Below are 12682 nucleotides of genomic sequence, written 5' to 3'. Positions count from 1 at the left end.
GGAGCCAGGATGGTCCCTGGTGCTCACTCCTGTCTCAGCAGAAGCAGAGCAGGCTTCCTTGAGCTTCTTGTGGTTCTCTGCTGCCTGATGCCCTGGACAAGGCACAGAGCTGCTTGTTTCCACTTTTCCAGAGCTGTTTGTTTCCACAGTGCTCAGGCAAGCAGAAGGAATGAAAACAAAGAGGGAAAGATGGGCTGTCCTGGTGCAAACCACAACAGCATAAAAATAAATCACTCCAGCTGGGAGAGCCAAAAAAAAAGCAGGACAGAAAACATGGAACTCCCACTCTGGCCCGGGAGCTGCTGCTGGCTCTGAGCAACACCCAGGGATCACTGGGGCTGGGAGCTCAGCACAACTCTAGAGTTGCAGTGACCCTTTTTGGTGTTCTTGGGAAACAACGGCCCGGCCAGAGGAGACTGAAGAATGGAGCAGCCAGGAACTCTGCCTGCAGAGCAGTGTAACCCAGGGCAGGGATGACACAATTCTCAGTATTGTATGGAGAAAAGTAATTTTTTAAAAAGCACAGGTCGTGATCCAGCAGTCATCCAGTTTGTGGCAGTTTTATCACTGACTCCAGGGGGGCAGTTTCAAACCTTCCAAGGTTCATCCAAACAGAAACGTCACTTGTGGTCAGTTTGGGGTCACACTGGAGAAAAAGGGGCTGATGTTTGTCCATCTGGCCTGGCCCCTTCAGTGCTGCAGAGGAGAGTGAGAGAGAGCATTGTGTCTGTCCTGTCCTCCCAGGCCCAGGAGAGAAAGAGTAAAGAGCAACTGGGAGCCTGAGAGATAAAACCACGGCTTGTACCACTGTTTGGGGGCAATCAGGGCAATATTTCTGCAGGGCTAGGGGGCTGCAGCAAGACATCACATCATGCCTGAGCCACCGTTGGATCAGCAGCCCGGAAAGCAGATGTGCCAATTTCCTGTCCTTGATGATGATGGGCCCTAATTACGCCAGAGCTGTGGCAATGTCCTTTCTTGTGTATGACCCCTAATTTGGTTTCATGAAGTCATCTGTGCCAGGTTCTTCCGGCTGCAAGGCTGGGGCGAGTGACAGTCACAAAGAGCTGTATGCTCTGTGTGCCCAAACACCTAGCCCGTGCTTTCAACCAACAAGATTTGACTGGGAAAAAACAAAATTCGGGCAACTCACCAGGAGCTGGGTCAGTTGCTTGGCTTGACTTACCTCTTGCTAGTTATCATGCCTGCTGTGTGTTGGGGGGAGCATTCCAAGACAGGTGCAGGCACTCAGCAGAGACCAGTACATGAGAGGCTGTTCACTTGTGGGGGGATGAATTTTGGAACTGGGGGGAAAAACACTCTCCTTTGTTTTTCCACCAGGGAGATTCCCTTGCTGTCATTGCTGCTGATGCTTTTTTCAACTTTTCACCATTCCTTTCCATGGTTTATGACAGTTTATTTGGGGCTTTTATTTAATTTTTTCCCCCATTTTCTGTCCTACTCATAATTTGAGGAGTTCCCCAATTTTGAAGATTGCCAGCAGAGCATATATTTTTAGTTTATATATTTAAACAGAGGCTTCTATAAGTTTGGGAGAGGCTTTTTGGATGGCATTGTGGGAGGTTTTTCAACTTTTTTCTTGCGTGACATTTTGAGGAATCTTCTTAGGGTTTTGCATATTTATTTTTTCTTCCCTTCTTTTCCTCAGGAGCTCTTTGTGGAATTAGATTTGTCTTCTCGTGTAGATCCTGCTTTGCATGGGTGGAGTCACTGCTCCTGAGCCCATCCGCACCCCCCAGGAGCTGTTTGTTGTTCCCTGATTGTGGGACTCTGATTATTGTTTATTGATTATTGTGCTGATTACCAGCAGCTCCCATTTCTGGGACGCCCAAGCCTGGGCATCACCCAGGCTTGCTGCTGCTGCTGGAAGAGGATGGTGCTTAGGTGTTTGGCACAGAGGTGCCGTGGAGGTTTGCAGGGCAGTGAGAGGAAGAGGAGGGACTGCTCCCAGGACATCAGGGATGCACAGCAGGGGCTTGGTGGCCACATGGTACCTGTTACTTCCTATGGCCCACATGGGGATGGAACCCACAACCCTGGCATTTTAAGCACCAGGCTCTCAAGAACTGAGCTAATTTGGTGTTAGCTCTCTTCGGGGTTTTAAGGCCTGACTAGATTTTTGATCTGGTCTGGTGTTGGCCCTGCTTTGAGCAGGAGGTAAACCCATCCGAGGTACTTTCCAACCTTGGTGATTTTCCTTCTTGCTTACAGCCCCTGTGCTTGGCTGCAACACCATTCCTCTGCCCTGTGTAATCTCAGGTTAGTGAAGATTTGTACACCAAACTCCACGTCTAGAGGATGTGCTTGGGGAAGCACCACTTAGAGGAGGTAGGATGGGGTTTCCATTGCAGTCAGCTCCTGGTTCTGCTGCTGTCACACCGCAGGGCAGGAAGGGTGCGTGTGGGAGTGTTTGCTGGCTGACTCATGGCCCTGCCTGGTTATTCACCAGCCAGATCACGCCGCTGACTTGGCATGCATCAGCCTTGCCCTGTTCATGAGAGCTGCTCCTCTGGCTGCCTGGATGACAAGTGTTTCTGATCACCAGTGTAACTGTGCTGGCCTTAAGACAGGAGTGATGTGGCTGGGATGTGTCTTATCTGACTGGTGTTTACATCTGTGTGACTCTGAATTAGCTTTTCCTCAATATCTCCACATGTAAGAAGTTTACCTTATATGCACTCATGTCCTGTTGTCTGCCATACAATATTTTATCCTTTTCTCCTTATGTCTGGGCAGTTAAGATGGGTGGAGGTGGAGCAGTGCTGACTGGATTGCAGGCTTCATTTTCTGCAGTGCCATTGGCAGAGCAACAAATGCTACAAGAGCAGGAAGGGTTGTGTCCCTTCCCCCACGGACAAGCTGGTGAAGCAGCTTGGCAAGGACCTCGTATGTTTTCATGGATCAGCTTAGCAGGGTGCAGAAGATGGTGTGCTTGGCACTGCTTTTGAGGAACAGGTAGAGTTACCTGGCAATAGCCACAGAAAGAGAGCTGGGGTACCAAACTGTCATCCCCCCCGGGGCAGGATTTTCATGGTCCTGTTGAATTCTTGTGCCTGTAAGAAAGCCTTTTAAAGGAAATGTTTTGCTCAGCAAAGCTAACCAAGAAGCAGTATAGCTCATGGTACAATGGTACCATGGCACCATAGCCCAAGACACCTGTAATGACACATGTTGAGCAGGAAGGGCCTTCAGTCCCTGCTGAGGATATGCAAAGACTGGTTTACTTCCTTGGAAAACTCATTTCCTGAGTCGGAGACAGTGATGAGTCGGTGTGCATTCACCTGGGCAGCTCATCTTGTGGCACAGACAAGCCATGGTGCATAAGCTTCTCAGTAGCTCCCTGCCAGCCCTGTGCTCTCCCCCTTCCTCTACTCAGGGGCACTTACTTGTTTTGCTTGCTATTCCAGGGTTTTGTGCTCCTGCCCTAGCAAGAACTGTTGGTAGCGGCTGCACTTCAGAGAATGAGCCAGAGTCACCGTGAGCTTGGAAAGGTACTTCGGTGCACAGAGACCAAAAGAAATGTGAGATGGTGTCAGCTGCAGTGAGTGAGCAGATGTTCCATGTTATGGAACCAGGCTGGTGCTCTGCAATGAGAATTATGCCCTTAGAAATCAAGTTTACTTGGGAACTCAGTATGCCAGCAATGCTTGTCCCCCTCAGGATTTGCAATCTCAGCCTCTGTTCTCAGCACCTTCACTGTTACCTGGGTGCTGGCTCAGGCTGGAAGCATGGGAAACGGTGGTCAGTTCTCCACAGTTTGGCTGGGAGAGGTGAACAATGTGCTTGCTGTACTCAGCATGTTTTGTCCCATTTGTTTTGGAGCTGCTTTGCAGGCACTGAGTGCAAGGTTGGCCACAGGCAGGAGTTACAGAGAGAGCACAGCTACTCTGAGCTAGAAACATGGCACTGTTGATCAGTGCTGTCTGTGCTTATCTGCAGGAAGTAAGGAATAGCCCCCATAAATCCTGTCCCACAAATCAAACCCTCCTGAGCTCAGCTCTCATGAGCCACGTCACAGATCTTGGATAAGCAGCAGGGAAAGGTGCAGCTGAGTCACCAGCAGGGAGGGAGTCAACACCTTGCTGCCTCAGGGGAGCTGTTTGCACACACAAAGATCAGCCTGCTTTGTCCTTGTCTTCAGGCTCACCATACACACTTTCCCAGATGGGCGGGTGATATTAGTGCAAGGTATGACCCTGGAGGTGCACGTTAGTATAACATGTGTGAGTGGGAATGCTGAGGGAGGCTGGTGTTGTCTGAGGAATCAGCAGGAGATATCCAAGTCCCTTAGAAATTGCTAGCCAATGTGGGCACGTGTTAGCAAGGCTGAGTGGCCACAGGCACTGGTTCCTTGCAGCCAGGGCAGCAAACCTTGGGGGTTAATATTCACTTTTCCAGTTTCACTTTTACTGGAGTATAACCCTTTACTGGAACTGGGAGCCAGCATAAAAATAATGGCAATTTTTTCTGGGGCCTTGGCTGGGGTCCTGCCTTACAGAAATAATGTGCCATCTCTGCTGCCCTTTGGTGACAGTTCCCATCCTCAGGTGGAGATTTTAGGGATGTGCAAGAAGGCTCAACTTTCTGTGCCTCGTTTGTAAAGTTCCTAGGCATCCTGGAATAAGATGCATAACAAGATCCACAAAACAGAACACTGAAAACACCAAAATAAAACCCAAGCAAAACAGGCTAAAACCCCCTCCAAACCAGTTTTTCAGCTGCTGTGCTGAGGGAATTTTCATTCAGCATCTTGTAGGCAGTGTTTCATGTCTTGCAGAATGAAAGTTACTGAATGTAACTCATCAAGGCAGAATGCTGTGATATAATTTAGAAGCTCATTAGAGATCATAATCACAGTGACAGATGTTGGTGGGAAGTAAAGAACCATCACAAAGAAAAATAGAGAGATGTTTGTCATGAGGGTACTAGATCATATGGGGGCAACATTTTCTGGGATATCTAAGGGATTCCATTATCACTTGGAGGTTTCCATCTAGATTTCTTAGTGTATAAATTGCTTGGAAAATAAGACTGAAGCACTCAAATATTGAAAGGCCTTTTCAAGACTTTGCTTGCAAGAGCCATAAATTGAAATGGTGTCTCCAACCCATGTTGGAGCAGGGCATGCCCTTCTCTTGGGTGAGCTATGCATACCACAGCCTCTCTGAGTGTCAGATGCTGTGGGATGGGAGCTGGCTCTGAGGTGGGAGAGCTGTGCCTGGGTAAGGAGCGGTGGAAGCAGCTGAATTGTGCAGGTAGCTTGAGCATGGGCTTGTGGCATGTGCTGTAGAGAAAAAGGCTTTTAAGGGTGACCAAAAGGTGTTATTTGGCCTGTTACTGGAGTGAGCACAAAATCATCACCAGATCTGGAGATGTGCACTCTTCCTTTGTGCCACCCACTTCCTCTGGGTTGCACCATCAGGGTTGAGACAGACTCTGCAGACCCTGTGCACGAGCAGTGACTCGGATGTGGCTGCCAGCGTGAGAGGCTCTGTGGGGATGGAGCGGAAATCCTGGCCTGTCGGAAATCCTGGATGGCAGGGCCACAGCAGGGGTTGAGCCCCCAATCCTTATGCTCCTGTGCAGTTTGGAAGGGCAGAGATGAAAAGGGAGGGCAGCCTTGGGAGGTGGAACTGCACGGCCTCAGTGGAAGTAGGTTAACAGAATCATCATTGGGCTCCACTGGCATGTGGGCTCACTGGGGTGTGAAGTCACCTGATGGAAGCATTGCCCAATAACAGAAATCCCCTAGCAGAAAATGAGCTTTTGTTGCTGCAGTGCTGTTCTTCTGAGGTGTTCCATCTGCTTTACAAAGAGTGTCTGACTGAGCCCAGCAACGCTTCTGTGAGAACAGCATCTCTAGTGACAGCTTCCAGCTGTCTAGCAGATGAGAGCACCCAGGTGTCGTGGCAAACGGGGAGGGAATTACAACCATCCCATTTCACTGAGAGAGGGATGCTCCCGCAAGACAAAAAGCGACCACCTAGTTGGTCTGCTAGACAGCTGAATGTCCTTAAGTAGGCACTAAAAATGAGGGCGTGGAGCGTGCTGTAAGCTCATACAAGGAAATATAAGAGAATAAGTCAAAATAGTTGGATTCATTTTATCTTTGGAATGTGGGCTAGGCAATTTTAGACAGTTACTCTGAATGATCTTTAAACTTTTGTGTTAAAAAGAGGAGAACCCAGCAGGACCACCTCGGGGCTCAGCCTGGCACAGCCGTCCCGACTCTCGGTGGCCCTGGCAGGGCAGGAGGGGCTGCCATGTGCCACAGGGCACGGAATGCAGTCAGAGCCCTGGGCTGGTGCTGTGGCACAGATGATCTCCATAAACTGTGATGACATTAATCTAATGTATGCGTTTTCCTACGAATGTGAATACCAACAAATACAAATCCCATGCAAATCAGGCGCTCGCGCAGTATGTGCAAGCGGCTGAACATCTGAGGACTCAAATATTATATCAGAAGTTGTTCGCAGACATGCCCGTTCCAAAATTTGCTGTTACACTGCCCTTCTATGTTCCCATGGGAACTCTCAGGTGAGGGAGAAATATGCTCCCTGCTCCCCTTCAGCTAAAAGAAGTTTGTGAAGTAAAACCTGGCTTCCCTGCTGGATTCCTCCTCCTTCCCCAAGCCTGCAGCTCCTTCAAATGCCTGGCTGCCAGGAAAGATCCCCGCAGCCTCTGTGGTTTCCCCTTGGGGTGGGGGAAAGGTGGATGTTAAGCATTCCTCAGAAAAGGAAATGGTACCTTCTGCCAACTGGCAAGGAGCAAGTGCTGGCACCAACTGCAGCAGAGAAATTATTCACTCATTCTGCAGGAGCGCGCATTGGGAATCCCTCTTCCAGTCCCTGCCTGGCTCTTCCAGCTGTGCCTGCTGCAACCCAGGTGCTTGAAGGGACCTGGGGGGGTGTGTCCCCAAGGGGCTGGGAAGCTTCCTGGGATGGTGTCTCTCGGGTGAGAAATCTTTGCACCTCTCAACCGAACAAAGAGGGAAGCTGAGAGCTTTGCCAGAGGCTGCAGGAAGGGAAGGAGGCAGTGAATTTACTGCCCCTCAGCCAGCACCATGGGGAATTCAGGCTGCCAGAGGAAAAGGAAAAGGTGGGAACAAGGGTGAACTGTGCAAGAACACCAAGTGTAAAACCCCTTAGTTCAGGTTTTGGGGTTGTTTTGGTTTTTTGGGTTTTTTTTGTTTTTTTTTTGGTTTGGTTTGGTTTGGTTTTTTTGTTTGGTTTTTTTTTGTTTGTTTGTTTGTTTTTTTTAGTTGCTGCAGAAAGCAAGCAGTTTCAAAATGGTGCTGGATCTTGTAAAATGAAGTCTGATGGATTCAGCAGGGTTTGCAGAAACACCCCAGGAAGAACAGGGGGAAGGTAACCCAGCAGCTCATGTACAGGCAGTCAGAGGTGATGCCTTCCAGGTGGAGGGACTGGGTTGCAGAGACATGGGCCTCAATGAAAACAAGTAATAGGGGAGGCAGAAGGATGTGTTGTTGTAAATACCCAGTTGCTCAGGTTATTTTTTCCTCATGAAACTATAGTGGCTTGTGCATTCAGGATGGGATTTAGGAGAGGGAGCAAGCCTGTCCAGGGGGTTATATCCCACATGGAGACTGTTCTCCCTTAAAAGGGGCCAGATTTTTTGGTGGCATAGGGAGATTGCTGATGGGAGCTGTGAATGGCGCTGCCAGGAGAGGGGCCTGTCCTGGCAGTGGCAGTGGGTGCTTGCCTGGCTCCAGAAAGGGGATGCCTCTGGAGCACAGGAGTACAGCTTGGAGGGGTGGTTGGGTTTTACCTGCTCATGGATATGATGAGCAACATACCATTAAACCCCTTCCAGCTTTCCCCTTACTATCCCCTCTGTGCACTCAGCTGCTCAGAGGGTTCCAGGGGACTGCTGACTTCTGTGCTGAGAGAAAATAATCTGGTGTCTCTTAGGCAGTGGCAAATTGTGTGGGCTGAGATCACATTTACTCTTAGCCACAGCCTGCAAGTATTCCATGCATAGCCCCCCTTAATGAAAAGCCCCAACCTCTGCCAGCACGTTAAGAGTTAGGGCCAGCAACCCCTGGCATGTCGATAAATCTTCTTCCTGAGCTCATCAAATCCCCAGCCTGCCTGTTCAAGAGGGATTCACAAGAGGCAATACCAGACTGACCTTTGTGCTGCCATAAATGCGGGCGCACGTGAGCCAGCTCAATCAGCAGGCTCTTTTTTTTGGCTCCCTTCACTCAGGGTAGTTTGTCTCACCCAGCAGCTGCAGGATCACTGCAGCATCCTGGCAGCATGATGTGAGGTGCTTGCCTTTCTCTGTCCCCTTCTTTGTCAGCTCCTTCAGGTGGCTTTTCCCAGGCCTCCCCTTTTGGACCCTGTGGGACTGTTTTTCCCTCTCCCCATGACTGCCAGTCTTTGTAATATATATACTTTGTAATTTTGACAATGTTGATTTTTACTGCAGTAAGGGAAAAACGTGGCCTTTTTTGATAGCCAGATTGCATGTTTGTTTGTTCTTTTATTTTTGGCTTCTTAGAGCTTTTTGCCATTTTTCACTTTCCAATTGTCTCTTCTTCTAATCCAGGCACTTATGCTCAAAGCCAACATTTCTTATGGCAATTTTTTATCGCCTGCTGACCAGAACAGAATAGGGAAAAAACGGATTCTGGCTGAAGGACCTACAAAAGTAGGATAACATAAAGGCTTGAAGAATTTGATATTTGAAGGATTTCTTCTGTGATAGAATAGAAAAAAACTGTTTAGAAGTAAAAGACCTGGCTGCAGGCAGAGGTCTGGCTTAAGCTTTAGAACAGAGTATCTCTGTAATTTGAGGGGAGGAAAGTGGGATCCCACTTTATGTCACCGGGGGAAAAAACCTACCAAAAAGGAATTGCTTGGGCACCCAGATGGTTTGCAACTCAGGATAATGCCTTGGGGGCTGGCAGCAGACAGGAGGTAATGAGCAGGTCTGATGTGCAGGGGAAGTCAAGCAGAGGCGGTGGTGGGCACGGGACCCTGTTGAGGGAGGTTGTGCTTGCTGAAATGGGGTGCTGCAGTGCAAGACTGGCAAGGAAAGGTGCAGCACACCTCGGTCTCTTGGGAAAAATGCATCTGTGTGTCTTGAATAACACTGTCATGTGTGGAGATGGCTGAATTTTTTCAGGACCCTGTAGGGTGACAGTATTTCGCTGAGACTGTGTGCAGGGGGTCCTGGGGTTGTTGTTGTTTTTAACATTAGGTAAGCAATACACTGGAAAAGCCACGTGTTTCTTGGAGGCACTGGTATCTCTCCCCTCCTCCCGAGGTTTGCCTGGTCCCCTGGCGCTGCCAGGAGCTCTGGGGATGTCAGGAGCCCTGCTTCCAAGGCAGGAGCGAACTGCAGAGTGACCTGGGAATGGGCTTGCTCATTCCCACAATATCAGCCTCTGTGGACGCTGACAAGCCAAAAGACAGAGGCAATGGCGGCAACAGGTAATGTTACAATGTTGATTGTGAATGGGGAGCCTTAATGCTAAACAGCAACATTTTGGAATCCTTCAGCACAGCAAGATCCCAGGCAGAGATGACAAGCTTTTTCTGCAGATGAGAGGAGTGCCAGGAGTAGCACTGTCAGAGGTAGGTCATGGAATGGGGTGTTGATTGCTGTGTACCTGCTGGTGCACAGCCAAGGAAGGAGGGAGGGTTTCTGCCTTGGCTGATGGAGTTTGAAGCCTTTAGTGATGCACAGGTGCTCCATGTGAGCCCTGTGCACTGCCCCTCCACCTCGGTGTTGGTGCTGCCAGCCCTTCTGGGAACAGCTGCTACCATGGACCATCCCCTTTGTCTGAGCCCTCGCTCACCAGGACCGATCCCAGCCCAGGTCAGAGTTTAGCAGAGCTGCCATCCACCTTGGACCACGTGTCTGAAATCCTCTCTTTCCACCCCAGCTATTGTTTCTGAGGACCTGTTCACAAAAGCTTTGTCCGCCCACTTGCTTTGGTGTAGCCCCTGAGCAGGGCCAACCCACCCGTGTTCCCAGGGAGGTTATTCCTGGCTGAACAAGCTTTGCTCCATGCAGCTGATCTGCTTAAGTGCACTTCCCTGCCTTGCTTTCATTCCACTAGTCAGGCTGCAGAGATAACGTCTGTCTTTGTTCTGATGCAAGACCCTTGCGTAGGTACACAATCTTCCCCATAGTGTGTGCTTCAAAATAGATAAAACGCCTTTTCTGAATTGCAGCTTAGATGGATTTTGATAGAGAGGATGGGGGAATCGTATACAGAAGGAAAAAATCTTTTAAAACAAGAACGGAAGCAAATATAGTTTAGTAGTATACTCGTTACAGAATGAACAGCATATTGTATGTGCTGTGTTAGAGGTATGTTATGAATAACAAAAGCACTGGAGCATTTACATATTTGTTTTCAGAAATCCTGGCAGTTGGATTTCACCATTCTGCGCCTCTTTGCCAGAATCACTAAACAGTGGTACATATGGCTTCTGAAGTACCATATGCCGTGGAAAACGTTAGCTGATGCCTATACTGATGCGACACACTATAGTCTTTATTTAGATTTTCTTGCAGTTTTGAACAAAGAATATTAGATCATGCAAAACATTGTGCAAGCAGTATGGAGTAGTACATACAGGAAAACATAATGCATTGTGCCCAGAGAAAAGCCGGCTAAGAAAAGGGGAAGAAAGGGTGGTGTCGGGAATTAGAATGTGCACGTGCCAAGAAATGCATCAAAGGGTGGGACGGGGCTTTGTGCGGCCAAGGCAGGAGGTTTTGCAGTGCTTGAAGCAGAGTCAAGAGCCAGAGCTCCGTGGATGTGCAGGTTTTGAATCAAGTCCTGTTTCTTAGAGGTGCTCCCTGTTAACAAAAAGTAGCACTCAGTCTACACACATACTTAAATCTAAGTATGTGCTTGAAATCCTTGGAGAGCAAAGGAAACCATGTGCATGAGTGCTTTCCTAGAGCCCTCCTTGCAGGAGAGGGGATAACTGCTCTCTCTCTCCCGTATCATTGTCTGAAAATAATGATGATGAGCACAATGAGATTGGCGAGAAGCGTCTTGAAAACAAAACAAAATATAGCTTCCAACACTGTGACCGCAGAGCCCAAGCTGGCATTAAAAAATGAATCCAGGCTTTTGTTTTGACAAGTTTTTAAAGCAATTTCTCCCCCCCCCAGCCGGCTTCATCTCGTACTCAGATCAGCCGAACGCTGAGGGGAGCCCAGTGCTGGGGCTGTCGGGAGTAGCCGGAGGAGAAGGTAAGCCTGAGGAAAAGGAGAGCAAGGAGGTGTTTCTTGGCACCATGGCTCCCTGCCGGAGCAGCGCCTCAGTCTCCCCTTTCCTTTTCTCCTGGCTCTTCTGTGTGCAGACCGCCCCGTGAACACTTAATAGGCTTAGATTTAAGCACCGGAGTAGATCCAGTGGGATTACTCGAGTATTTAAATGAAGGTATAATGTTTGGACAGGAGGGAGAAGCATTGGGTCTCTGTCTCTTGATGTGGCTCCTGCTCTTGCAGCCACGCAGTTCTAATGTCTGAGGATGGGGAGTTATGGGGTTCACACTGCCTCTGCCAGAAGGGTGTTGGGGTGTATGTTGTGCAGCAAGCATTAAACCACCAAAAGTAGGAAACTGGGGAAATCTCTTACAATGTGCAGACATTCCTTGGTTGAGGCTGACCAGCTAACCAGAACAGAGACAAACCCAGCACAGAAACAGAAGGTGGATGAGGCTGAGTCCAGAATGCAGCTGGAGCAGAACGACTTCCTGGGGAGGCGAGAGCAGAAGGAAAGGCCTCACAGCTGAGCTGTGCCGCAGATGGCCAGGCACAGGATGCCGGGCAAGCCGCTGCCTGTGGGAAGAGCACGTGTGGTGTCAGAGATGGGCTCCACCATGGAACACTTGTGCTGACCTGGGAGGGCTCTTGGTGTGTGTGGGCATTTAATAGCACAGGTAATGGCAGAGAGGCTGGTGCTGGGGAGGGGAAGCCTGTGATTCCCTGCCTGGCTGAGAGCAGCATGAAGGGCGCTGCAAGCTGCCAGTGGCCTTTCATGGTGCAAGCAGAAGTCTTAGAACACGTAAGAAACTGAGGCTGTCACAGGAATTCTCTGTGAGGCAAAAGCTGTGTGTGTAGGTAGGTAGCATCTCACACACTTGATGAACCACTACCTGGGTGGATGTGGACAGAAATAGAAGTCAGAATGGGAAAACAGGGCTGAGGGGAGCTTTCACTGAGCATCTATTTGAGGTTGCCTCCCAGGCTCCCTGGAAAGCACACAGTGGCTCAAAATCAAGCTTCGTTATGTGGTTGTAAATTTGTTAAATTAATAAACAGGGAAGATTGATGTCTTTACATCTATCTCTGATTGAGGTGTTTTAATTCCTTTGTAGGAACAAGTACCTTCCCAGAGATTCTGAGCAGAGGAAAATGGAGCCTCTCTTACCAGAGAGTGATGTTTGTAGCAGTGCCAAGCAGATGCTCCTTCCTTCCACCTCTGGTCCCCACATCTCTTGCAGGGCAGGGCAGGGAGTGCCCAGCCTGCCGTGGGTGTGCAGCTGCCCCTTTGGGCTGTGAACCAAGCTGTCAGGGCCAGCACTGAGACCGCTCTGTCACGAGCAGGGTGGCTGTCTGGGCTGCAGCAGGTAGACCCCCAGAGGGGCAGCACATCTGAGCCAGG

Source organism: Ammospiza caudacuta, chromosome 4, assembly GCF_027887145.1.
Source record: "Ammospiza caudacuta isolate bAmmCau1 chromosome 4, bAmmCau1.pri, whole genome shotgun sequence".
NCBI classification, from domain to species: Eukaryota; Metazoa; Chordata; class Aves; order Passeriformes; family Passerellidae; genus Ammospiza; species Ammospiza caudacuta.
The sequence above is the reverse complement of the archived record's forward strand: the minus strand, read 5'-3'. Positions refer to the sequence as shown.